The sequence below is a fragment of the Amblyomma maculatum genome, chromosome 11 (assembly GCF_055883805.1).
Source record: "Amblyomma maculatum isolate TAMU_Amacu chromosome 11, ASM5588380v1, whole genome shotgun sequence".
Taxonomy (NCBI): Eukaryota; Metazoa; Arthropoda; class Arachnida; order Ixodida; family Ixodidae; genus Amblyomma; species Amblyomma maculatum.
The window spans coordinates 14,191,186-14,218,787 of NC_139354.1; the positions used below are offsets into that span (position 1 = coordinate 14,191,186).

The 27,602-nt window shown below is 45.2% G+C and overlaps 1 protein-coding gene and 1 long non-coding RNA gene across 3 annotated transcripts in view; one reads left to right on the forward strand and one right to left on the reverse strand.

Moving 5' to 3' along the window:
• Positions 1 to 27,602, forward strand: part of Ptp10D (Protein tyrosine phosphatase 10D) — a 183,640-nt gene that overhangs the window by 85,625 nt on the left and 70,413 nt on the right. The gene's annotated exons all lie outside the window — the stretch shown is intronic.
• LOC146172897 (uncharacterized) lies at positions 4,036 to 15,122 on the reverse strand. 2 transcript variants are annotated; one of them, XR_014702384.1, is made up of 3 exons: positions 14,028 to 15,122; positions 13,874 to 13,949; positions 4,036 to 4,241 (listed from the first exon to the last, which is right to left on the reverse strand). It is a non-coding gene; the product is annotated as an uncharacterized LOC146172897 (long non-coding RNA). The 2 variants fall into 2 exon arrangements; XR_014702383.1 differs by lacking the exon at positions 4,036 to 4,241 and adding an exon at positions 11,773 to 12,786.

The window sequence follows — 27,602 nt, forward strand, 5'->3', positions numbered from 1 at the left end:
CGGAGGCCAGGAAACCGGAACCTATTTTCTCTCTTTCTCTCTCTTGCCACATTTCGAAGGCGAGGTGTGAAGGAACGTCGTGCGCGCCAGGTTGCGACAGTCAGACGAAGCAGCATTTCGTACTCGTTCAAGTCTTTTTTGCACTTTGCGCCGTTTGTAGCGTGTTTTAGGTGTATCGCTCGGATGCAACGGTGATAGACATGCTCGCAGGATAACGTTCATACTACTCAGAGCACTGATACTGGATCAGTATAAAGCCAACACTGTGTAGAAAATTGTTTTTGGTTTTTGGAGTTTAACGACTCAAAGCGACTCTGGCTATTAGAGACGCCGTAGTGGAGGACTGCGGAAATTTCGACCACCTGGGGCATCTTTAACGTGCCCTGACATTGCACAGCACACGGGCGCCTAGCTTTTCGCCTCCATCGAAAAGTGGCCGCCGCGGCCGGAATTCCGTGCCCTTGGGCACCTAGCTAATGACTACACGACCATGGTTGGGCAGTGTAAATAACTTTACTGATGGTTTTATCGCCATAATAATCATTAGTCATTGGCATTTTAGGAAACGTAGCGCAAAGAAGACAAAGACAAAAAAAGAAGGAAACACACACCAACTCGCCCAATTCAGCATTCTTGTGCAGTTCCTTTCATTAGTCATTACTATTATTCCGATTGCAGTCACTGCAACAGTAAGACCTGGATCGTCCACGGATCTTCAAGTAACTCTCCGGCCACCTTACAGATGCTCAAACTTTTCAACCCCATCCCCCAACACTCTGTCATGCTACCAGTAGACTTCTGTAGGAAATAAATCACTTATCAGTCCTAATCAATTTTAAGGTACGAATGACAACCTGCTTTTCGCACTATTTTTGCTCATTTTCAAGGAAAAATACTTCGGCCAAGTGCTAAACAGCAGCAGCCGTAACCAGAATAAAATGCTATTGAAGTCAGCTGCGCAAAAATGTCGAGCGAGCGGGACCGCGTTCTTTAAGCGGGGGAATTCTCATTGCTGAACTGTTCAGTCAGTAACGGCGGGGTGTTCTATTTCTTGTTCACCGTCTACTTCTAGGCGGCTGTCTTGACCAGACTCCCGATCTGTCTTTGTATTGGCGAACACGCTGGGTTGAGTATATTTTCTCATGTTTACTAGGAAAACATAGCAGGCGCTTAGATAAAACAGAACATTGTCGCATTCGGTTCTTTTCGATGCAGTGCGTTTTCGGAAAGTGGACGGTTTGCGCGTTACATTCCTTACAGCCGTAGCGCCCAAGTCAGCCGCACGTGTGATGTTTTCTTTTTTCCCTATTGTTTCTTCTATTGCACATCGCTGTCATGAGCAGACGTCTCGTGCCTTTTGTTTTCGTGAAGTTTACAAGGGAACAAATTCGGATTCAGAAGAGTGGCATTGCTCATTATTTATTTTTTTATTTTCATACTTCGAATTAAATTGAAAACCAGGTGAGTTATTGAGCTTTCCACGTTGTGCACTGCAAATTATACGGTGCGCTTTGCCTCTAATAATTTATTGACGCCTGTCAGCAGTGAAAAGTCGATTAAGATCCATTGCGAGAGGGTACGTCACAAGGATTCTACAGGAACGTTGGGATCTTGCAGTAAGAAAGACATCACGTTGGTCTTCTTCCTGCTTGAATAAGAAACCACGATTTAAGTGCACCACTTCCTACCGCCACCCCGTCAGCGCACAAACTTCTATCACATTGGTCAGTGTATAGATGGCAGCACCCACACTCCCGCTTCGTGTGTCCCTTGTGGCCACGGCCACCTATTTACAATCGATAGCAAAAGTCTTCGGGTTGCCTGGACTCGGGAGCAAATTCATTTCATTGCTGCTTCTAGCGATGGATCATGCGCGCGTACCCACACATATCTGAAGGAATTTCAGGAGACTGATTGGCGCGACCTGGTCGGCATAAACTTTCCTGTCATGTGCCTGCCGGAAACCACTGCTCCTTACTGGAACTCTGTGTCTCAACCGGAAGTGAACGTGGGAGTTTTCGATGATGACACACTAGGCGGCCGTTCAACCGGCAGGCGTTCTTTTCTTTTTTTTCCTGAGTTGAAAAATATGACAGTCCAGCCACGCCCTTCTTGACCCTGTATAATACACTTCTTGCCGAGTAATGACGTAATAGGTAACGGGACCACGGTATATCCGGGCTCTCTTGCTCACATTCCACTCACGGCGGTTGCGTCAGTCAATCTCCCTGGCGGGAAGCTCATCCGTCACGATTTCGTGCGCTTCTGCGTCTCCAGTGACGCGCGATGATGGCCCGGAATTCTCAATATCACCCCGTGCGAAAGAGAGCTGGAAAGTGTGAAAGCAAAACAAAAAAGTGCACAAGGAGTGTGAAAAATGGCAAACAATGAAAAATACGAAAGAGGAGAAAGTGCAGCTTGAAGAAATGAAAAATGCCGAGGAAGTAGATTAACGGCGGCTTCTTCGTGAATGGGGAATCACGAGGTGGCTAATACGACGAGCTATACAGCTAGTGTGTGTCACCAGGAAATCGTGTGGACATTTCAGTAGCTGACTCCTGGTCAGATGATCTTTTTCGCTGTGAAGAAAATGATGCTGAAAACCCTTGAAACTGCATAGTCGCTGGACTTAGCCTAGTCAAAAGGAGATTCGAAATGGGAGCTATTTTAATTAGCACTTTCAACTGTGCGATTTACACGTGTACCTGCGTACGAGCAAAGGAATTGACTTAAATGTGCAGATCTGGGATAACTCATGCACTATCTAATTACCGCATTGATCTGAAAATTGTGTAACTTTATCTAAGAAAATGATTAGCGGTTTTGATGTTTTCCTCACCAAACCAGATATACGACCTTCATACACATTACTCTGTCCTTAACCTCACGAGCAAAGATAGCTGCGGTATCGCTTTAAATGCCCATCTTGCGCGAGGCTAAAATTAAGATCAGTGGCCTTAATTCTAGTAGTAGTAGTAGTAGTAGTAGTAGTAGTAGTAGTAGTAGTAGTAGTAGTAGTAGTAGTAGTAGTAGTAGTAGTAGTAGTAGTAGTAGTAGTAGTAGTAGTAGTAGTAGTAGTAGTAGTAGTAGTAGTAGTAGTAGTAGTAGTAGTAGTAGTAGTAGTAGTAGTAGTAGTAGTAGTAGTAGTAGTAGTAGTAGTAGTAGTAGTAGTAGTAGTAGTAGTAGTAGTAGTAGTAGTAGTAGTAGTAGTAGTAGTAGTAGTAGTAGTAGTAGTAGTAGTAGTAGTAGTAGTAGTAGTAGTAGTAGTAGTAGTAGTAGTAGTAGTAGTAGTAGTAGTAGTAGTAGTAGTAGTAGTAGTAGTAGTAGTAGTAGTAGTAGTAGTAGTAGTAGTAGTAGTAGTAGTAGTAGTAGTAGTAGTAGTAGTAGTAGTAGTAGTAGTAGTAGTAGTAGTAGTAGTAGTAGTAGTAGTAGTAGTAGTAGTAGTAGTAGTAGTAGTAGTAGTAGTAGTAGTAGTAGTAGTAGTAGTAGTAGTAGTAGTAGTAGTAGTAGTAGTAGTAGTAGTAGTAGTAGTAGTAGTAGTAGTAGTAGTAGTAGTAGTAGTAGTAGTAGTAGTAGTAGTAGTAGTAGTAGTAGTAGTAGTAGTAGTAGTAGTAGTAGTAGTAGTAGTAGTAGTAGTAGTAGTAGTAGTAGTAGTAGTAGTAGTAGTAGTAGTAGTAGTAGTAGTAGTAGTAGTAGTAGTAGTAGTAGTAGTAGTAGTAGTAGTAGTAGTAGTAGTAGTAGTAGTAGTAGTAGTAGTAGTAGTAGTAGTAGTAGTAGTAGTAGTAGTAGTAGTAGTAGTAGTAGTAGTAGTAGTAGTAGTAGTAGTAGTAGTAGTAGTAGTAGTAGTAGTAGTAGTAGTAGTAGTAGTAGTAGTAGTAGTAGTAGTAGTAGTAGTAGTAGTAGTAGTAGTAGTAGTAGTAGTAGTAGTAGTAGTAGTAGTAGTAGTAGTAGTAGTAGTAGTAGTAGTAGTAGTAGTAGTAGTAGTAGTAGTAGTAGTAGTAGTAGTAGTAGTAAAACATTTATTTGGGTTACGTAAGTTGTGAGTTAAGGGCAGGGTTGGTCGGGTCCTCAGTCCGGAACTCCTTTGGCCGATGTCGCTGCCCGAGCTTTCGCCAGCAAGGTCCTTTCTGCCGAATGGTCGGAGCTGGACAGGGCCACCTCCCACTCCGCCCACGTTGGGTTTTCTTGGGAAGCCCATGCCATGTGGTAAAAGTCTGCTTTTTGGTCGCAATCTGTGCATTCTGGTGAGAAAGTACCCTTAACTTTAGAAAACCATCGCAAGAAATAAAAAAGATAAAAGAAACAACAATATAAAGCTGATGCCACTGGAGACGGGGTGAAAAATGAATAACATGAATAACGTTTTGCTGCGTCAAGTAGACCGGGCACATGCTGGCCGTTTCAAGAAGTCTGCCACGATTTTCGTCTTTCTCAAAGGCAACAACAACAACAAAAAAAAACTAATAAAAAATTAAGCCGGATCTCTACTGGCAGCCAATGAAGTGCCACTCTTAGGTCATGTGTTCAGATTCCACGCTCATAGTCACTACAGCTAAGCTGTCCTTCTAACCTTTTTTTCCTTTATGACACTTCCTATCTGACTTCGCCAATGTGGTCGCTTTGCAAAAACATTGCATTTCGTGTCAGTGCTACAAACACCACTTTAGTTCATTTAAGACTCCCTTGCTTGCTGAAGACTATTAACTGCCGAACCTGATAGTATTGACCGGTAAGCAGCTTTTGTGAAATTGTATCCAGCAACTTTAGCGTTAAATTTTTTGTGCCTTCCGTTCGCGTCAAGCTGTCCATCTCGGCGCCGACAGCAGACAGCCCTCAGAATTTTAAGCGATGCTTCATAGAGCTCGTTCCGAGAGCACTGAATAATCTGCAGTGGAGAAATCCGAAAGCCTGTGCGCGGTACATCGCGCACCCCTTTTCGAACACAGTCAGTGTTCTGTTAACAAAGTTCACCGGCGTTCTACAATTGGTTTACAGGAAGGCAAATACGCAGTATCTGTCACTTGCAGAATCTTGCTGACACATATCGCGGACAACTCTCGCCGACGTGAGATTTTCACCGTGAGCCTACAAAGGCATTCACATTAAACACATTGTTCCTGTGTGTGAAATGATACGTCATACCCTTCAGCACCGGTAAGATACTGTTTCTTTTGGAATAGCTTGTCTGGTGTTGTAAAAGGGCAGAACCAATGCATATGGCCATGTAGGAAACACCTGTAACAGTAGGCAACACTCGGTTTATATGGTCGAGGGTGTAGAATGCCGCCATAACAGAATAGGCGAGCTGGGGGAGTCAGTGGGCGTTGCAAGGCGACGATACAAGAGCGCCCCTTTCCCATGCGACGGGCTTGGATTGCACGGTGAGTAGGATAGAGCTCACGCTGAAGGGCAGTCTGGTCCTCGTCAGTGTCGACGTTATAGACAATACAGCCTACAATACACAATACAGTACAGGAACCTACAACGTTCAATTAAACAGAATAATTCAAGCCGTGTCATTCTTCACAAGAATGAAGAAACATCTTAAATAATATCTAATTAGTGTCTTGTATTTAGTAATAATGAGAAGACACCAAATTACTAAAATAATTTCATATAGGCGTGCAAACAGTCGCAAACGGTTTTCGCCTTAGCGCATGTAATAGCTATCTAAGTGCTTTCAGATAGTTTTTTCTTTAAGGGTTACCCGCCTAGGCCGCACAGGCTTGTACCGTGGATGCCATGACCACGGATTAGCTGTCCAATTAGTTACCCTTGATGACTTATAGTGCACCTTCTACTGTAAAGGAGAAGGGATGATCTTACATGTGTAGAGCAGCAACAACTGATGCATTAGCTAATCTCAAAAGTTTGGTTTGGTTTGTGGGGTTTAACGTCCCAAAGCGACTCAGGCTATGAGAGACGCCGTAATGGAGAACTCCGGAAACTTCGACCACCTGGGGTTCTTTAACATGCACTGACATCGCACAGCACACGGGCGCCTTGCTTTTCACCTCCATCAAAAAGCGGACGCCGAGGCCAGGATTCGATCCCGCATCCTTGGGAATAGTGGTCGAGCGCCGTAACCACTGCGCCACCCCGGAGGGGCCTAATCTCAAAAGTGTGTCTCGAGGTCTTGCAGGGAAATGCCAGTGGTTATCATGTTTGCTTAATCAGTGCACACACAAAACGTTCTTACTGATGACACTTCGGCTGTGTCAACTCTGATCCGCAAGGAAGTGGACATAACCGTGGTTTATTCCTGTTTTTCAGGAAGGATAATGCGTTCCCGAGATAATGACATCATTGATGTTTCCGTTTGTCTACCCGTATCACGGTAACCACTACACAGAAATGTGTTGTGGCGCTGAAATGACAAACTACGCGGCCGTTAACTATACAATAAAAGCGTCCTTCCACGCACGCACGCACATCTTATCTAGGGCGTTGTCTTTAGCGATAACAAAGTGGCGGAAGATCTACCGAGTTGCCGTCTCCTCGACCTCCGCCTACGCAGGCCCGGCACACGGTATTTGCCTTCATCCGAGAGTGAAGCAAATAGGGCTCCGCCCGTTCTGCTTCTTTTTCAATTTTGCCTGGCACCCTCTGTGGAGCGGAAGCATGAGACAGGGCCGGATACGCGGGCGTCTCCAGTCGAATGGCCCACTTAAAACCAGGTGAAATGGCGGCGGTATGGCCGGTCTCCCAGTCGGGTGTCTCGCGCCCTTCTCATTTGACGCAACGTCGTTGCGGCTTCGTTTCCGTGCCTGATCGAGGCCGAGCGTGCGGCTTGCCCTGTCGGCGGCGGCACGCTCGGTCGTGACGCGTCGCGGTGTGACGTGCTCGTCGTGCGCTGGGCCCGTTGTCGCCCGTCTCGCGAACGTTGCAGTCAGCGATGCGCGCTCTTATTTCGTGCGCCGTGTCCCGTTTGTATGCGAGACAGCTGCCGCTTTGTCTGAGACTGCGGGGGAGTAAATGAGCGAGCAATTGGGTCTGTGGATGAGGTTACAGAGTAAGTGACCGATTATGAGAGGTGAATGATCCAGCGAGTAACTTTTGTTGAGTAGCCGGAAGAGCGAGAGGGTGAGTCGTTAATAGATGAGTCAGCTCAAGCGAGAAGAAATGAATGAACCATATATGGAGGGAGCAAGCGGTGACTACTGACTGACAGGAGTGATCGAGTGGCTAATTATTACGTTTGTAATCAATACCCGCGTGATTACCGATTGGGTAGAGGTGCTTGTGTACGGTTAAGTGAATAGTGTAAGTGAGGCAATAGAGGAAACAAAGAATTAGTCGCATCTCTTAGGGGGAAAAAGTGATGACTGAGGCTTATCAACAGTATAGGCGGCCCTACTAGTCCTCCTTGGGTCCTTAGTTGTGGGACGCTAGAAAAATTTACAATTCTAAGACTACGCATAAAGCGATCTAAAAGGATCTAAAATTTCTTCTTTAAATATTTAGACAATTAACTATCCTGGGTGCAGCGGGTAATTCTAGCTGCAAACTGATTCATGTCAATGGAGTATGCACACGGCAGATATACTTTGCATGTATATTATAGAGAACATTTGTGCTGCTACTACGACAGGATAAACGAGAACGCAAAAACACTACAATACTAACAGGAGGAGATGAGTCAAACCGGCCTGAACTGCTTTTCACCTTATAAGAGCTTTCGTTAACCTTTACACTCTTTCTACGTGCAATAAAACTCAACACAGCGCATCTTTCTGACCCAACTTTTCTTCGATCGTATATAAAAATATAACTAATATACAATGTTATATAAATAAAACTATAGCGTGGATGTTATACTCGGCATTCGTGTTATCGATGCCCTTGAACCATCATGAGCTGACGTCCTACTTCCTTCTAAACCTAACTAGACCGCAAGACTTTTACCAGACTAGATTAACTGCGTATCATAAAAGTGACACCAGACGTCGCGGTCTCGCAACTTGTGGAAAAGCTACTCACTGCAAAGAAGCCTCCGGACGACCAGAAACGTGATACACTTAACGCTTTCCTACGGGCATGTTTTTCGCGCACCCGACGATACGATTCGATCACCCGCTCACTGAACCGAGTGCCGACTACGGCAGATGCGTGTGACGTTTCTTGCCTTCGGGACATAAACTTCATCACACGTCGGAGTGCGACAAAAACGACAAGTGCCAAGATTATCGCGTAATCGCTCTAGCCGGATGACCGTCCACCGGCCAAATATCCCCCCCCCCTCCCCCTTTTCACTGTTTTTTTTTTTTTTCGCCTCGTATGGGCACAGCCTGGGATATAATTGGCATGCACGCTTCGCTGAATCGGGATTTCGTTAAAAACGATCCAGCCCCCAGTTTACTTTTTTCTCGCTGGATAGGTAGGTAGTTTTGATTTAGTTGGTTTTCACTATTTTGAATTTGATGGAGAGGTAAGGGTGGCGTGTTTTTTTTTTTATTTCTTCACTTGCGAGCACTTATTTTTTTTTATGATTCGGTGCTGCAATCGAGTTGTGAAAAAGCAATCATACGGGGGGGGGGGGGGGGGGAATTGCCTCGAGTTAACGTAAGTATAAATAGAGATGAGCAGTACTGTAGCTTAAATTATTCCGTGTAAATTCGTTACTAGAACATGCAAATCGTACTTGCTTCATATCTCTTCGATGCTGCCCTCTTTCGAGGCTACAACCCTTCATACACTTTATCGGTGTAATTAGTCGGGCAAGTGGAAACAACTGGCAAAGATAGCAGCAGCAGTGGAAAGGCCTCACACTTGTACGAATTTCATCCACGCGAAGTCCTGTTCGGAATCAGAGAATCATGCGTTGCTGTTGCTAACAGCCCAGCGGAAGTAAAATGATCCAGCACGACGTCTCACGACGACACAGGGCAGCGATCGAACCATAGAGAAAGAATTGGGTGAAGAGCGGACTCTCCAATAGGGTCCAGTGATAGGGTCCAATAGGGTGGATGGATGGATGGAATATAGGAGCGTCCCCTTTGAAACGGGGTAGTAGCAGTAGCTATTATGCTCATTTTTCTACCTATATCTTAATTATTGTTTTAGATTGGTTAACTAAACCATCATTCTATTTATTAAATTTTTGTTTCTACATTACTAACATTATGTCACTTCTCTGCCACCAATCTTCCAGTCGTTTTTTGATAGTTTCCACCGCCGGTTTATTCACCCGGCCACTGGTATCTCTAAACCCCAGAGCTTCAGGAACAGTGACTGCGCCTGCATCAACTTCCTGATGGATACCATTACATTCGAGTATAATATGGTCAATTGTTTCACTAGAGTTACCACATACAGTACATGCGTCATCTTCATTGTTAAATTGCTTTTTGTAGCCCAAATTTGTAGGGCCAAATTGTAAGGCCAAATTGAGTGCAGCGCGCCAAGCGGCCGGTGCTTCAAGCATCACTCCTGCTTTCTGTTTAAGGCGCGCGGTTTGAATGCTGGTATGCGCTGCTCCCTGGCTGGCAATGGTAGCAAGCGCTGCCGTTCTGCCCCGCCATTTTGGCCCATTATTTATGTTCTGTACGGTGTGCCATTTTTTTTTTTTCATTTATTTTCAGCGTTGAGAAATAATATTAGGTTACGATTTCTGCTGAATGGCCATCAACGCAGCTGCGTCACGGCCTTTGCCGAACAGCACTATTGCAGAAGAAACTCCAGGGGCTTTGTAAAATGAACGCTTATTTTGATTCATATAGAAACTACACCGTACAATTCTCTCACTACGTGGGGCATAAAATCAACCTGGAAATAGATAAAACCCAGGATACATCAGCTGACGTGTACATTACAAAAAGTGACAAAACTATGACACAAGGTAAGAAACAATACGCAGGTAAAGAAGCGTAGCATGGCAAATTTACAAAGTTTGGCAAATGATGTGTAAGAAAACAGACATTATACATTACAACGTCCACAGTACGTTCGCGGCTCCCAGAAAGGGTACCCTGTATTTTATTTTAAACACACATTTCAAGCAAATAAACAAGTCGTTTTTTGGCATTATTCTTTAGGGGATAACGTTGCTTTTAGCTTAAATACACACTCCCTCTTCACACCGTCACGTGCTTCTTGGTACGACCTTGCCAGCAAAATTTCAGCACTGGGTCACATCTTTCATTCTCAGCATTACCTTCTTCAGAAAGTTTGAAAAGTTTCTGAACACAAATATGCTGTAAGCCCGGAATAAACTGGAAAACATCCAGACCCCCGTTAAAAACTCACCTTGCAAGCATTTCACGATGGAAATGTAACTAGCGCACTTTAAATTTAGACTTCATAGCCACAATGCACAAAAATTTCAATATTAAAATGGTTCCTGACACCAGCTGGAAAATTTACAGTAGAAGTATTTGTTATCGTGATACACCTTTACCGCAACTGTATAAACAGGCGAAACGGAAGAAAGCTGTAATAGAATAAAATTACTAACAGGGTCATTATGATTTACCGAACCTTCCGTGGAATTAACCCTCGTAAAATACTCATACCAAGCTACATACTAGTAATTACCAAGTATTGCTCCATTTACCAACCTTAATCTTTGGTTTCGAAAAGCTGCATTGACAGCCGACTACGCGTTTTATTCGATAAATATGTTTCATGCACGTAGGGCAACAACACATGTATTGATTACCTGCCAGTCACATTAATAGTGTGCTAGGAGCACTGAAAATAAATGCGCAGGTGGAAGGCATGTTTTCAGAAAATGAAAGGACGGAATTATCCGCGCGCCACTTCTTGGGTACCAATGTTTTGAGAAAGTCCTGAGCGTTTCCTTTTCTATAAGAGCCGTAAAAAATACACGGTCTGTCTTCATGAATAAACACGCTCGCACGCGTAGGCGGCCACTCCCTTCCGCAGTCTGCTTTGGTCTGCGCCAGCGGCACACGCATACAGAAAGGATTTGGTAAAGAGCGGACACTTCCATAGGGCCCAGCGGCTTAATTCGCTGTAGCGTACCAAGCATACATGGCAAAATTACTTTTGAAAAGGAATTAAATTACATTACAAATTACTTCGCTAAAAATCGCAGAAAAGTAATTAAATTGCATTACTCATTACTGCTCGCCAAAAGTAATGAAATTACATTACAATTACTTCGACTGAGTAATTAAATTACTTTGAAATTACTTTCTAGTTTCCATAAATGCAAAAACTAAGTAAAGTTATTAAACAAAACAACTTGTTCTCCAGAGTATTCTAGTTGACTATAGTTCTGCTCAATTCTGTCACCTTTTGCCAATCCGTTACGCTGGCTTCGGATTGCAGCACGTCGTTCCTGCTTTCGCGCACTCTACTTTGTTGTCTATTGAAGAAGTGATGGCGCACTTTAGTAAAAGTAATTTCGAGAGGAATTAATTACTTTGCTGCGAAATTACTACCAAAAAGTAATTCACCACATTACTAAATTACCAAGCCGAAAAAGTAATTCATTACATTACAAATTACCAAAAAAAGTATTTAAATTACAGTAATTTTATTACTGTAATTCAATTACTGCCATGTCTGGTACCAAGCGGCTGATGCTTGACGCACATCCGCTTTCGGTTAAAGCGCACAGTCTGAATGCTAGCAAGCGCTGCCGCGCCATGTGGGCGCATTTGTGTTCTGTATGGTGTTGTGTTGTTTTTCGATTTATTTCCGTGTTGAAATATAAAATTAGGCTACAATTGCTGCTTACTGGCAATCAACACAGCTGCGTCAAAGCTTCTAAACAACAGTATTGCAGAAAAGATTCCAGGTGCTTTGTGAAATGAACATTTATTTTGCTTCATACAAAATAAAAACCGACACAATTCTGTCGCCATTTTGTGCATAAAATCAACCAGGGATACAGGCAAAACTTAGGATACATCAGCCGACGTGTACATTACAAAAAAGTGACAAAATTATTACACAAGGCAAGAAACAATACATAGGTATGTAGCATGACACGCAGATATACAAAGTATGGCAAATGATACATAACAAAACAGACATATGCAAAGCTCACAATACACTCGCGGCTCCCTTAGAGTTCCTTGTACATTATTTTGGACACAGATTTCAAGCAAATACACTTCGAGTCGTCTTGGGCATTATTCCACAGGACAACACTGTTTTGAGCTCAAGTGTGGACCCCTGCCTCACACCACCATGTGCTTTCGAGTACGATCTTGACAGCGAAATTCCAGCACACGATCACGTCTTTCATCCTCAGCATTATGTTTTTCAGGCAGTTTTAAAAGTTTTTTAACACAAATATGAAGTAAGCCCGAAATAAGCTGGAAAATATTCAGACTCCTGTTACAAAGTGCCTTGCATTCATTTTACGAGGAAAATATAACTAGCACCCGTTAAATTCATAGCCACAGTGCACAACAATACAATATAAAAATGGTCCCTCTATTATGCTCGCGTGTGTCTCTTGGGATAGGTAAATAATTTAAACCAACCAAATGTTATCATGCAATGTTATCAATGCATGCAATGTTATCACATGGTCAATTTGTTGGAATGTTAAAATATGCACTGATAATAATATTTCTGTAAGCATGAGTGACATTTATTTCATGTATATTAACACATTTTTCAGGTTGATTAACATTTACGCCGTTGCAAAATACTTGATGCGCATATTAAGTCACGTGAAATGGCAAACCGAAAGTGAAAGTTCAAACCTATTGACTCGTGGAATGTGGAATATTGCTCGGGACATCTTGCACGTATGCTGCAATTGTTTGACCAGGGTACACAGCAAGGACTGCCGCATCCTGACATCAGCTGGAAAATTTAAGTATTTGTCATCGTGATACACATTTTACCGAAACTGTGTGAACAGAAGAAACGTGAAAGCTGTAAGGGAATGAAATTGCGAACATGGTCAATATGATTTATGGAACCTCGCGTGCGTACCCACTTAAAATACAGAAATCAGACTACACGGCGAAGATCCTACCAGTAATGTCCAAGCATTGCGCCATTTCCCGATGTTAATCTTTGGTTTTAAAAGCTGCATGGACAGCCGACTACGCATTTTATTCGATAAAAATATCTGATACACGGGCGGCAACAACACAGGTGCTAGCAGCCAGGTGTTCATAGTGTGCGTTAGGAGCATTGAAAATAAATGCGCGGGTGGAATGCATATTTTCATATACGGAGAGGACGGAATTATCTTTAAGAGAGTTTACTACTGAGCTGGTTGATTGTCAGACATAATTACAGACTCAACACAGACACACACAAGGAAGAGGACACCACGGGCGCTTTGCCCGTGGCGTCCTCTTTATGTTTGTCTGTTGCGCTGAATACCTTGTAAGACGGAATTATCGGCGCGCCATTTCTTTAGTATCAAGCTGTTTAAAAACGCCTCGGCATTTCCTTTTCTATAGCTTTTTTTTTTTAGGCACATGCCCTTGATTCGCGTGTGCAATGCGGGTTTTTCGTCGCAGAGGACAATCTTCGACACACGAATTACTAGTTTTCCAGCTTTCTGTACGTTGCCCTTTTCCCTGCCGCCTTAACAATAACGGTCCCGTAAGTACTACGCGAGAACGCTCGTCTTTAACACGTTAGCCTACTCTCTCGATGTTCAGATTTCACCCGGCCAACACATACCGTCTAAAAAAGATTGTGCACTGGTGAAGGCCACAAACTCAACGCGAAACCACGCAAAACTAACGGCTAGGCAACCCAAACAAAGAGCGTCAGGCGTGGGTTCGCTCTTATCTAAACGCGCATCAACCGGCGAGCCCTTGTTGCGCCATAACTGAGCACATAGGTCTTCCCTTCACAACCGCGCCAATCAGAGTGCTGAGCTAAACTGCTTGAAATGCAGCGTAGTTTGCAAGCAGAAAACTTCTCTCACCTTGCCTTTGCTGGAAGCTGGCGAGATATCACGAACTTGCTGGCCCATGACGTGCGCACCGGTGCCTGTTCACGAGCTGCGCAATTCAAGAAGCCGGTGCGGTCAGCCTAAATTGCTGAAATGCAGCGTTTTTCGGCAAAATAACGTTTCTCACCTTGCCGTCCTAAATTGCAGTAGTTCCACTTCGAAAGCCGTAGAATACGCAGTCTGTCTTCACGAACAAACACTCAGCCCGCGTAGACGGCACTGCCCTGCGCGCCGCGCTCGTGATCAGTGCTAGTGGCGCCGTGAATTTGGGGATGCTGAACTAAAGTTATCAGTCATGCGTCATTTCCTGGGACTCGATTTTGTCGAGTGTCCGCTCTTTACCGAATCCTTTCTCTACAGCACGTGCGCGCAACCACTGCTGGTTGTGCCATCTATTTGCAGGAGCTGCAACTAACGTTATCAGTCATGCGTCATTTCCCGGTGCCAGATTTCGCCGAGTGTCTGCTCTTTACTCAATCTTTCCGAATCGTGCTTGGAAAAAAAATTGTTGTGGTTTAACTCTGGTTAACCTTAGTTGAATTGCGATAGCAACGACGGAAGCTTCTTTTGCCTGCTACATTATTCCTCTATCACGCCCTATCAGTGTAAGCTTGTGCTACATTATTGGGGACACTTAAGCACATCCTTTAAGTGCATGACGCGAGAGCGTAAGCTACCAGCCCGCATGTAAATGAGAAGGGTTCAATGCTGCTGAACCGAATGTGGAGCAAAAGCATCAGCTGCCGGTGACTCGAACGTTCTTCTTCTTCTTCTTCTTCTTCTTCTTCTTCCTCTTCTTCTTCCTCCTCTTCTTCCTCCTCTTCTTCTTCTTCTTCTTCCTCCTCTTCCTCTTCTTCTTCTTCTTCTTCTTCTTCTTCGCGGCAGTTCAAGGTGAAACGTGGCCCTTCCCAGGACGACGCGACGGACCGAAACCTGGCGCAGTATTGCTATCGCAATAAAAATTTGGCATAGGCATCGGGCTCCTTCCCCTACTTCGTCCGTGTCTCCGCCAATATATGCATCTTGCAAAGCCACTGCCGGACGCAAATTACCCGCGGATCTATCGCCGCAACGTGCTAAGCGCGTGTGCCCTGCTGAATAAGCGTAATGGCAGTCAGCGGCTCTCACTGCGTACGACGACGAAAACAAAGTGCGCAGTAGCATGTACTATGCATGTATACAAACGCACGGGGGGCAGGAGGGCAGAGAGAAATACCGTGCGACTACGGCGGAACGTGCATGGTGGGAAGGGCGGAAGCGGACGCGACACTCGGCAGTGAATACACTTCCGGTGGCACCGAGGGTCAAGCCTCCCAGAGGAAACCGCACCCCGAACTCCGGCTTCTCTTCTTTCTTCCGGCAGATGTGGTTGACGAGTGGGAGGGTTCCGTCGCAGGCTGATTTGTTGGTACGCTAGAATTTCGACGGAGGCGAACGCGAATATGCCTGTAAACTCAGTATTCAGCGCAGGTTGAAAAAAAAAAAAAAAGGTCACTTTTGGACGACATTAATCCTGACTTCTGTGTTGCTTGTCCCATGACATCCCGTTACTGTGCAAAAAAATTATACGTGTCAAGTTTTCGCTAATTGCGCGCTGTCTTAAATATTTTTTGTTTTATTTATTTATTTCAAATACCTCCAGGGCCCTTCGGGGAGGGCTTTACATGAGGAGTACATAGCAGTGCATGTTTAATGCGACCTGAGAGGACAGTGTATGAATCTACCGGATTAATAAATTTTAGAGATAGGCTTATTTCAAAGATGGGGTTACTCTTATTAGGGTTAGTCGCCGCTCTAACTTTCTATCTGTGAAGCGAGTTTATTTCGTTTCGCGAAAAATCATTCCGCAATAAGCATTCACCCGGGCGTGATATTCTTTTTAACGTGCTTTTAAGCTGTGCAGTTCCATTCGTTTCATTTTTGGTCAGGAAGTTCTTGGAATAGTGGTAAGGCTGCACCAAGTCGAAGCTATTGCCTTTCGCTTTACGAATTCTGCTGCGTGGTTGTCGACGTGAATTCGCTGTCTCGTGAAACATTCACCCCTGTTGCTAACATGTGCTGCACAATGATTCGCAGACATGTTGCCTCTGAGTCATAATTGTCCGTCTTTGTGCTTACATAGACGCATTTTTCTTATATTTTATATAGTTTCATACATACGCACGACAGAAACATGGCCTATTCCCTGAAATATATATATATATATATATATATATATATATATATATATATATATATATTTTTTGTCAGCGGCTACAGCACACTGACTAAACTTCATGAACAGCGCCCCGAACTTCCAAGTTGCAGTGCCGTTCATTTACTCAAAGTAACGTTTCTATGACAGTCACTAGAAGATCACTTCTGCTTAGCGAAGCTGCTCTCGTGTACGAGATAGTGTCGTGTCTTCTGTCTTGAACTGTGTTCCTGGCTGCCAAGGGCAGTACTCGGCTTTTGATTCTGGCAACAAGCTACCGCAACTCAGTTTGCGTCTACTAGCCTCATTTTCGACTCCTTTACCTTAATGAATTCAAACAAAGCACACAAGCTTTGTGGTTCCCGCCTTGTTGTTAACACAGGATCTTTCTTTCTTTCTTTCTTTCTTTCTTTCTTTCTTTCTTTCTTTCTTTCTTTCTTTCTTTCTTTCTTTCTTTCTTTCTTTCTTTCTTTCTTTCTTTCTGCAATTCATCTTCTTTGCCTGATTCACACTCAAACCTAAGGGATTTCCGAGGATCCCAGCGGCGACGCGCCGGCTCCTTGTCAGTGTCACTCGGCGCCTCTCCTCTTCTCTTCTCTTTCTATTTTGATTCCCTCGTTCCGTCGTCGGCCGACCGCGGTCCTTGTGTGGCCTTGGCCATGTGCCATTCAGTGCCGCCGCCGTCTCCACAACAGGGCAGCGGTAAGCTCAGCAAGTACCAAGAAGCCAGGGTCCCTGAAAAAAGGGGAGCGTTGCTGGCTTTGCTTCCAAATCTTCCTCCCCTCCTCCTCCCTTTTATTTGTTCTGTATTCTCTCCACCTTCTCTCTTCATCCTTCTTTCGCTCTCTTACGCCGCGACTTGTAGTCGTCGCTACCGCGCTTGCTGCTTCTCGGCAGTCCCGTTATAAAGAGGCATCCCCCACCGAGCCCTCGGCGCCGGGCTAGACCTTCGTGAACGGATGTTCCCGGCACCTGAAATACTCTCCCGTGCTTCTCTCTCGAGGGGACGCCATTCTTCGTTTTGTCCCCCCCCCCCCCGCCCCTTTCACGTGTTTCTTTTTTTTTTTTTTTTGTTTATTGCATCGACACGTACATACACACATAGACACACGTGCTCTCCACCTCTGAGCCTAAAAACGAACCGCGAAGGAGAGGAAGAGTGTGGAAAAAAAGAACCGAACGAGAGAGGCTTTAAAAGGAACAACAACAAGAAGGAGGTGTAGATACGTGGAACGACAGTAGTAAACCTGCCGAGATAAAGCCGGTCGCTGGGAGGCTGTAGCTAACCGAGCGGGTGACGGAAATCGATTAATGCTTTCATTCTGTGTTTTCTTGGCTGGGGAAAGTGAGAATGATTTAAATAGGCGGCTCAGGTTTTATTCTAAGGCGGCGATGAGGAGGAGGAGGAGATGGCCAGGCATGCGGTCTCGGCGATGCTAGTGCATTGGACGGAGGTGGCATTGAATGCTGAGCGGTGAATGTCCATGAGCACGGCGGCGCTGATGTGAGGATGGTCCGGATTGTGTGAATTATCCGATGATGTCTGGGTATTATTGTGTGTGCCCAATTGAAGAAGCCGGGTTGTACTGGTATTACGAGGTAAATGGAGGGTTGCTTTAACTGCTGATTGGTGTAGGGCGTCAAGTTTGGTGAGTTGGGTTTTGGTGGTGGTAGTAGGGGATGTGGTAGGCTAGTCGGCTAAGTATGGGGGCTTCTACGAATCTAAAGTGTCCTTTGCTTTGATGTCGTGATTGCGGCTTGAAATGCGGCGGATGAGATGTGTGACATGATTGATCTGGCTCTGATAGAGGTGTATGGTGTGGGCGGCTGTCGTGTCCTGTTGAATGTGAAGACCCAACAGTCTGAGTCGCAGTATTGTGAGGATCGGACCGTTTTCGAGGAGTACGGTGATGGTTGGGGAGTGTGGGAGAGGTTGATGACGAGGAGCTCAGATTTCTTCGATGCACACGCGAGACATACAGCCTGTGTGTTCTAAGGCGGCGATAAGCGCAAGGCAAGCGCTCCACGGCCAGATGCGCCCGGACGGGTGCGGCAATCTCACTTACGAAGTTCGTTTGTTTCAAGTGCAGGAGACCATTTTAGACGCCTTCCTAATAATATTCACTTTTCGAATATGTGAGGAAAGTAGTGAATAAAAATGACGTCTTCATTCATGATCAATTCTAATAGTTTTCAGTTGAGAAAATTATGAACATAATCATCCACTGATGCAAAACGATGCGAAACGATGCAAACTGCTGCAAAAGACCGTCACAAGAGTGACGTCATTTATAGGTTCACGTGTACATTCACGTTCATGTTGTATTGCCTAGATTCACCAGCCAAGCATGAGAGACTTAAATTAGTAAACTTGTCAACACCAATTAATATAAGTGCTTTGCGGGTACAGGAGCGCTTCATATATAGATCGCTCCATGCTACAAAATGTTGTAGGCTATGATGCCCTCCCTACTAAAGCAGTAACAAAGATAAGTATAATGAAACGTGCCTGTGTGGCTTAGGAGCATTTAAGGAAACTGTAAGGTTGCATATTTCACCTGCCCTCCTCAGATAAGCAACCCTGCTCCTCCAAACTTTCTCATGTTATGTGGTCTTGTCAAGTCGCACAAACAACATCAGAATCATCGCTCGGTGATGTCAACTGCCAGTTACCACCAGCCAGCGCCAAGCTGTTCATTTTTAGTTCACAACGCCGACACTGACGCTGACGCCTGATTTTCGGCGTCACGTCCGCTTTGACGCTGCCATGTTAAAGAAATGAAAGGCTCCGCAAGAAATTCATTGCTTATACGTGACACGAGAATGCCACTGTAGTTTTTAAACGTCTTTCGAAATGCCGTCGTTTGCGCTTGCAGCTCATTCCGCGGCCTTGAGCACCTTTCATGCTTTGAATTAGTGGACGAATGTCCCCGGAGCAGAGCATACGTTTTTTAAGGACCTGTGGTGAGTTCAGCAAAGAGGGCTCTTCAATATTTTCTTTGCGAAAGGAATTTGCTGCTCTCACTCTTTTCACGCTTAACACAAACCCGTGGAAGAGAGGAGGAGGGAAGATGAAATTTGTGACGAAGGAGAAGCACAACGAGTAAGTGTCCCAGTGCACTGGCCAACGTTTCGACAAGAGGAGTTGTCTTCGTCTTGTATTTGTCGGGGCGGCGAATACAAGCCCTCAGATGTAGAAGAGTGCTCTTGTCGAAACGTTGGTCAGTGCATTCAGGCTTGCTCACTGCAGCTCTATAGATAACATTTTCCTTATCACACTCCTCTGCGTAGGCAGACGCGAGAGCAACGAACACGTACGGTTCAAGGGATATGGTGAACTGTGGCGAAGCAGTCATGCTACTTCGTCTTTAGAGGTTAAAAAAAAAAAAAAACATAACAGCACTAAGTGGAAAAGTTTAATGGCAGGCCGACGGATATGTACGTGAATTTCAGGTTTGCTTTATAGTACAATTTGATTCTACGTTTCTTACAGCCTAAAGGCTGAATCGCATCACGTGAACTCTGGGTTTAACTATAATGCTTCCATCTGTCCTTCGTTGGTTTGTCCTTCACCAAGGCTTTCGTTTGCAAGATAACATAACAGGTGTAATTGGAGACGCCTTTGACTATTAAGAAGTTGCTCTTACGCGCTTTCATAAATAGAATGAATAGATAGTCGCCGCCTTTGTAGCTGGATTTTTCATGTCATATTGCGATGCCGGTGGAGGCAATCGACGGAGTCTGGTGGTTGCTTGTGGTGTGCTTTCCTGTACCTAACTTAAAGATAAAGTATATTATAAAAAAGTGTATGTATCACTGGAAGGCGAAAAGAAGGCGTTCAACGAAACTATAGGTGAACGTTTGTTCGAGCTGTTTATTTCTATAGAAACGGATCTGCTCTCCTTCACTCAGTTCAGTGTCCTTGCCACCTCTCCACTACTGTCGTTCTGGAGACACGGCACGTCCATCAGCTGTGACTTGGGATTCAAGCGAAGAATCGCAGAGGCCCGATGCGGCCCGTAATAAAGGGGATACAACCGAACGAAAGAAATTCAAAAGTTGCTGTGCTCTTTATTACTGCTCGAAGTACGTGTCAATAATCTGAAAGCCAGGATTGATTGACTGATCGATGGATTGATTGATTGATTGATTGATTGATTGATTGATTGATTGATTGATTGATTGATTGATTTTATGTACGGCAGCAACGTTGCTGCTTGTAGGGAGGGCCGTAACGGAAAACGTCACGAATAATTTGAACTTCCTGAGGTTCAGCTTTAGTACTGTAACTGTGTACTTCTAATATTGGCCGTTGGTATAATGTGTCAGTTTGTTTCTTAGCTAAGTACGCTACTGATAACTGATTGTTTTATTACAGTGCTTCAATAGTCTTAATAAAATCTTCCGCGATTATTTCACCTCCTGTACTGCACGAGAAACGTCTTTTTTCTTACTCCCCCCCCCCCCCCCCCCTCCCATCGGGCATATTTCCGTTGCATCTTTGGAGGGAAATGCGCACTGCGGCGGTTGGAGCCGGGGCGACAGCTTGACGTCACGCACCATGTTTGGGCTAGCCCTGTGTCACGATTGTGTGTCCCTTTTTACCTTTCGCACCTTTTATGTATTTCATATAAAAATACATAAAAGGTATTGACATACATATAATGTCATTCATATAGCATATCGAAAGGAAACGTTTTAAATGAACCCTAAAATATATCGCTTCTTTTTTTTTTTTTTTTTAAGGCTGTGAGAGCTGTCGGTTTCATAGAAATAATAAACTAAGCCCATTAATCGATGTTCCCCTTTCAAGTGTGTCAGTATAGACTCAGCCCGGAAAAGCCAATCGCCCACTTTACTCCCACTTCTCGTTTGAGGGTGTAAAGTTATCCGTGACGTCAGGATGTTTCACATAAATTAGGTAGATTTAGTCTGGAACTATCGATCCATGCTCCCAGCCTTGACGATGATCCTTACATCCATCTATGCAAAGGTCGTTCTCTCAGCAGCTCGCCCATCCACGCAGTAGGCCGGTAATTCAAGACTTATTGCAGAAACGAACTTCATCGGCGTTGTGCACGCGCCCAGCTGTGACGCCTGTCAACGCGAGAACAGCCGGATCACAAGTTTATCCGCTCACACACTGTGCGGTCGCATTCGACCCGCGCGCCTCCAGGGACGCCTACGTCGGTGTGCCAAAGCCCCTGAGGCAAACCACGCGGCGGGAATCCTGTAGGCTTAGCGTCTCCGGGCCGCACGACTGCTTAGGGAAGTTCAGAGGGCAAAACTCTCTATGGTAGGCGATATACGGGAAAGATGACAGGAAGGAAAGAGTAGGGAGTAAAGGAAAAGAAGGTGCAGAAATGGGAAGAGCGGCGCCCTAAACCAGTTGGCGCATAAACTGCGGCGTGCGCCCTCTCTTGGGCAATTAGAGAAAGAGCGCGTGATGGGCCCGTTATATGTCTTTCCGCCGAGCTCTCCCATGATAGCCGTTGACATGTTCATTTGTGGTGTACGGGAGGGAAAGAAGGTGAGGTGTGTGTTTTCGCTGATCCAGAGGCTTTCCCGGCCATTCTTTGATGACGTGGAGATCAGCAAAGTGAGAAAAGTAGCTTGTCTATACCGGACGTGCGTCGAAACCGTTCCTGGCACTATCTCGAACACTGAGCCGAGATGTCTTGCTATCTGAGAGCGCTTGTAGGCCGTGTTAATGCTGGGAAGCCAATAGAAGGAGTCAGCTTTGAAGAGTGCGGCTAGAAAGCCGTCGGCTTTGGGTCGAGATGCGTGTAACGCAGACCGTAATCCGGTGCGGAGGCCTGCGACGGGGATCAGTTCGTATCTGTAATCCAACTGTGGGTGATTCTCACGCAGCATTCACTGCCACGGCCACCGGTGAAAGACAGGTTCTTGGAGTGGTCCCTCGCGAGCATGCTCAATGCTGGGGAACGGAACATACCAGACTGAGGGCAAGGCCGGTCAGACTTGGTGTAATTCATTACCACTCGTGGTCTGTTCGTGAACGGTTCATTCGTTGTGTTACAAGGATCGGTGGTAGTATACGTAAACAAGGTAGGCAGAAAAACTTTCATTGTTTTCAGCATTAGAGCGCTTCTGATAATAAATTGTGGACAAGAAAAATGTTTAATACGTTATCGAAAAAAATATATATATATATATATATATATATATATATATATATATATATATATATATATATATATACGTTTGTAAAACTATCTTTGTTCGGCCTCTCATAGCTTCACGTGTGCTCAACCAGAACTTTAGATATATTTGGAAGCGCATACTTTTCGAACTGTGGGAGTCAAAAGGCAATCACGATTGATATGTATAGGCTGTTTCTGTTTGTTTTTTTCTATATAGCTTCGCTCAAGGTGAAACCCTTAAGAATAAGTAAATTATTAATTTGGCTACTAATTGTCAAAATACATTTAGGGACGTTGTTTAAGTGTAAGGTTTATCGTGCAATGAGTGCTCGGCGAACAGGTGCATCCGCATAGCACCGAATGAGCGCCGAAATTTTTGCGGGCAGGAATAGACAGTGCGTGGGTGTGATAGAGAGAGAGAGCGAGAGCGGGAGCCATGTCCGCATTCGAACATCACAGAGGACATCCAAGTTGGGTTACCAGTTACAAAATTCCGCGTGGCCTCCCTAATGATTTGTAGACGACCGAACCCTTAACGATTTCCAGGCAGATAAACACCACCCGTGTGAATGCAGGCGAATTAAGGCCCAGGGCCCATTTCTTTCTCTTCCGCCCTTAATGGCTCGTATGACTTCACTACATTAAGGGGGGGGGGGGGGGGGGGGACTAAACACCTCGGTCACGAAGCGCGGCTGGCATCTCGCAAGCAAGCCGCAATATATACGAAGCGTCATTACGGTATGTTCGCCGCGGCGTGCGGTTCCGGCAGGTAACTTCGACGCGCGCGAGGCGTACAGACGAATGCTGGTCGCTTGCTAGTTTGATGGTCGGGTGGTCATTAAAAACCATTTTCTCGACTGTTTTGCAATGTGACTCCGGTTGACAGAGAAAGAAATAGCATTGTCCTCTCGGTGTAGGCGCTTCACGTGCGATGCTGTAGACCTTGCGATCTTCCGCGCCTCGCGCGATTAAAATCCGCACCATTTGTGTTTGCTGTGCGAAGATGTCGGGGTGTTGTCGTGTTCTTAATGGATACTCTGTCCGCGTGATATTCTAGAACGAAGGTTTGTATGAATTGCAGGTCGATGCCGAATCAGCAGGTTGTAATGTGAGACGGCAGCAGCCTGAATTCGCACCGTTCGTTCCGTAACAGCTTCCTTTAAAGCAAAGAAGTGCTTCAAAGAAATGCTCGGAAAGTCGAAGATATGACTTTCGGATCAGTTTCAGGAACTGGCTTTCGCTTAAGAACTAGCGGCTAGAAATGTAGAAATGTTTGTAAAAGCATTAACGAGGTGACATGGGAAACATGGGGGCGTCACCGTGGTGCATTTTTTTCCTAGATCATTGGTGGTAGATGATAAAATATTCCAGAGTAAACCCCTAGTTACCAAAATTTGGAATTCTGCAGCTGTCCTAGCTATTCGATGCGTTCGAACAACTGCTACAATGTATTATGAGATTCCAACGCTTGTTGCAGTTCCGCATGAACAATCGGGTTTCGTGAGTCTTGTCAGGCAGATTTTTGATCTCCAAAATTTAATCACCGCGTCGCCTCCGATATATATGTATACTATATAGTGCGGCCGCAACTTCGCCGCCAAATAAAATTAAGGCATCATTATTAAGCATTTCTTCACTTGAATATAAGTTATATAACCTCTAGCAAAGATGTGGAACTCCGTATGCTAGAGTAAAGCGTGTGTCTCTTAACCAGTGTATTGTCTGCATGCACTCCCCGTTGCAAAGTCATCCGCTTGAAGTCTCTACGTGTGAACCCAACGAGTAGCCAGAGTCGGAGGCACATAGAAGACAAGAAGTAACCAACTAGGCAGCTTCATGCCTCGCATGAGTATCACGCCTAAATGTTGTCTTTTGACAGTGTTCTCCGGGCCGTAGATCACACAGTGTTCAGTATTCCACACATCTAACCCAAATCCACTAGATAGGGGCCACTGCAGACACTCTCTATGTGAAGCAGACATTGATATTCGCGGTGAGGAGAGATGATCTACACAGCACAGTCTGCTAAAAAAAAAAAAAAAAAAGCTCAACGTTCGTTTGCGGTGAAAAAGAAAACAAAGTGAAAATCTACACGCGGTTAAACCGATTCGTGCTTTAATGGATTGGAAGGCTCTGCCACGTACACCCGGGCGCTTCCTTTCGGGCTGCTTATGAGTGCGAAAACGCGGCACAGTTCTGACACCGAACCGCCACCTCGCGCACTCAATCCGCTGGCTCCACGGAGATCGGTCTCCGGGATTGCCAGTCACGTTGGAAGCGCGCCACCGCTGAGTGCATTGGACACAGACACCACGCTGGGTGGATCTCGTCCCCTCTGGTGGCGAAGTCGCGCCCTCTTTTTTGGCTGGTACCCGCCTAATGTCACAACCCGGCTTTTATAAAACCAAACACTTTTCGGCACACCGGCACTACCGAATAACCGTCTGCAAAAGAAAATGTTGTCTTAAGTGTTGCTTACAACGCGGCATTTATCGCGTATTGTATACAGCGTTGTTGTGCGCATGCGTATAAGAGTCGAAAGAGTAGTGGGATGCAGGCCCCGTTTGTTTCTCCACGAGTAATCGATGGTAGACGCAGAGCGGAGATCTTGGAAGCCGACGTTTCTCGAGCGCGCCCCATTGGGGGGCGCACGTCCGTCGCATATGTATTGCTACGAAGCGACTCCTTTATATTTGCTCTTTTTTGTTCGCAGTCGTCTTGTGGCAGTGCCGTGCACAACTGCGGGTCAGAAAGGGCCCTATAGCTCGTCTGTGCGGGACCCGAGCGCTAAGTGTCGAAATGTGTGGAAGAGAGAGCGCGATTCCGGGTGAAGTTCGCATCCTCCGTGTGCCGCAGCTGCCGGGTATCAGTATAATGACACGGTGGGGAGGGATCCTGTTCGGATTCCGGAAGGATGCACCTTTGATTTACGTTGATCTATTCAGGTGTGGTGCTTTGTTGTGTGGTCTGAAATGTGATTGCGAGCTTCAGCGCTATAGCAAGTTCTAAGCTCGACTATACTTGTGGAAGAGGCTGTGCAAAGGCAAGACGAATAGGAGGTCCCGCATGCGTTATCGCGGTGCCGCATGCCTATTCCAACGAAAACTTTAAAAGAGCGCAAACACACACGACCACTAAGGACAAGAGACGAGACACAAGCGCCGACTGTCAACTGATTTTTATTGGAGCAAGGCAACACCTATGTACATAGCAGCTTACATAAGATAAGAAGTTTCAGTAACGCACGTGCGAGCAAGAGACACTGGCGAGCAAGAGACACTGGGAAAAAACAACGAAAAACCAAAAAAGCAATATGTTCAAGGGGTGAACGTATTAGTCGCATCTAAAAAACAGACCTCAGCGTTTAAGAGAGATATCGAAGGCTTGCTAATGCATCTGTTGCCATATTTCGTGATATGAAAGGCTTCCAAGCTGAGACGTGCTGTCTTATCAATGCTCTTGCCGAGAATCTTCGTCTCATTAAATCGGGCCACGCAACCACTGCAATTACTAATATGCGCAACTAAATGTGCGTACTTGTCTTTAAAATTCTTAACATTTCTTGAATGGTCCCCTAATCGATCATCATCATGTGTCTCGTCTCTGGTCCTTAGTGGTCGTGTGTGTTTGCGCTCTTTTAAAGTTTTCCAAAAATGAACCAACTCGCCCAAAAAGAAGTGTTAATGAAGGGAGAACGAGTGAGCGGAGATGAGTCATTCTTATTGGCACGCGCACGACAGAGCTTATACTCTGCCAAAAGAGCGGTAAAAGTCACGTGCGGAAATGTGGTCAAGTTAGAATGCAATCGCATTCTAGGTATATCGCAAAAAACGAGGACCATGGGAGTAGAAGGGTACAACACGAGCGCTTAAGCTCGTGTTACGCTCGTTTTGTCTCCTCCTACTCCTTGGTCCTCGTTTTTTGCGCTGCCTTCATTATGAATAAGATTCAACTCGCTCAACTTTCAACCTTACTAAGAGTGGTTGGACAGGTGGCTCTAGGGATGACTGATTGAACACATTGCAGCTTCGTTGGAGATGAAAATGTAGCCCTTAAATTCATTCGTGCATTTAAACGTTTCAATTATTTAATTCCGGGACCCAGATTCACGGTTGAGCTCTCCGGAAGCATGGTTCGAGGCGGTATCATGCTGTAACCATCATTTATTCTTCTCTGTGCGCATTGCTAACGAGGTAGGTTATTTCAGAACGACGAAAGAACCAGTCCGACTCAGCCCTTCCTTAGGTTATATTATCTTTTATTCTCGAATGTAAAGAAAAAAGAAGCATGACACTGCAACACTCTGCGCATTATCCACGAATCGCTAGCCTCTACCAATTAAGCTGCCGCAATGCAAAAAAAAAGGTTCTTTTGTCACGGCGAACTGTGGAACCATCTTTGGCATATCTTCCCTGCTGGCAGGGCTGCAGGTATCACCGCATGGCTCATGCAGTCTTCGCGCCTTCTGCTGGTAAATATTTGACGAGTCGCGGTCGGGCATTAGGAACCCAGAAGCCACCGCCTGGGCGACCTTCGCCACATCGTTAACCACGCTTGCGAGTAAGAGGAAAGCGGAGAGGGCAGAGTGCGTCAGGCCACTGCTCTATGACTTATTTTGCCTTATCGATCTGGCTCCGAAAGCCTGGCCTGAAGGTGTGTGGTTTGTTCAGTATGCGCGGTGAAGCCGGCAACGTACTCCCACTATGGTAATTACAGAACAGTGAGCAATTAATACAGCTTAGTTGAGTGGGCCCAACAACCGCAGCGTGCATGCATGGTCACGTCGCTCTCTAATAACCAGCGTCACGGTTCCGGCGAGTCCGAACTATAGATATACCCGCCGCACGGTTATTAACCGGCAGCGTCTCGGCTGCTCCGCAGCCGCAGTAGACGTCATGTCTGCATCTCGTTTTCTTAATTGTGAGGACGATCTTTCAGGAAGGGTATGGGTGTGCAGGGGAGCCCAACTACCCAATCTGGGTTCCCTGTAAACATACATGGCAAAATTGCTTACGAAAAGAAATTAAATTACATCACTAATTCGGGAAAATCGCAGAAATGTAATTAAATTGCATTGCTAATTACTGCTCTCAAAAGGTAATAAAGTTCGATTACAACTACTTCTGATGAGTGATTCAACTGCTTTTAAATGGCTTTAAAGTTTTCATCCATGAAAAACGAAATAAAGCTAGGTAAACAAAAAACACGTAACGCACACATTCTATCGTCTTTCCGCCAAATTCTGTCCCCATAGAACTATTCTGTCTCTCTCTTTCCTACAGCACGTAGCATTACGAAAATAAGGCAACGGCAACAAAATAACAAAAGCAGAAGCATGGTCGAA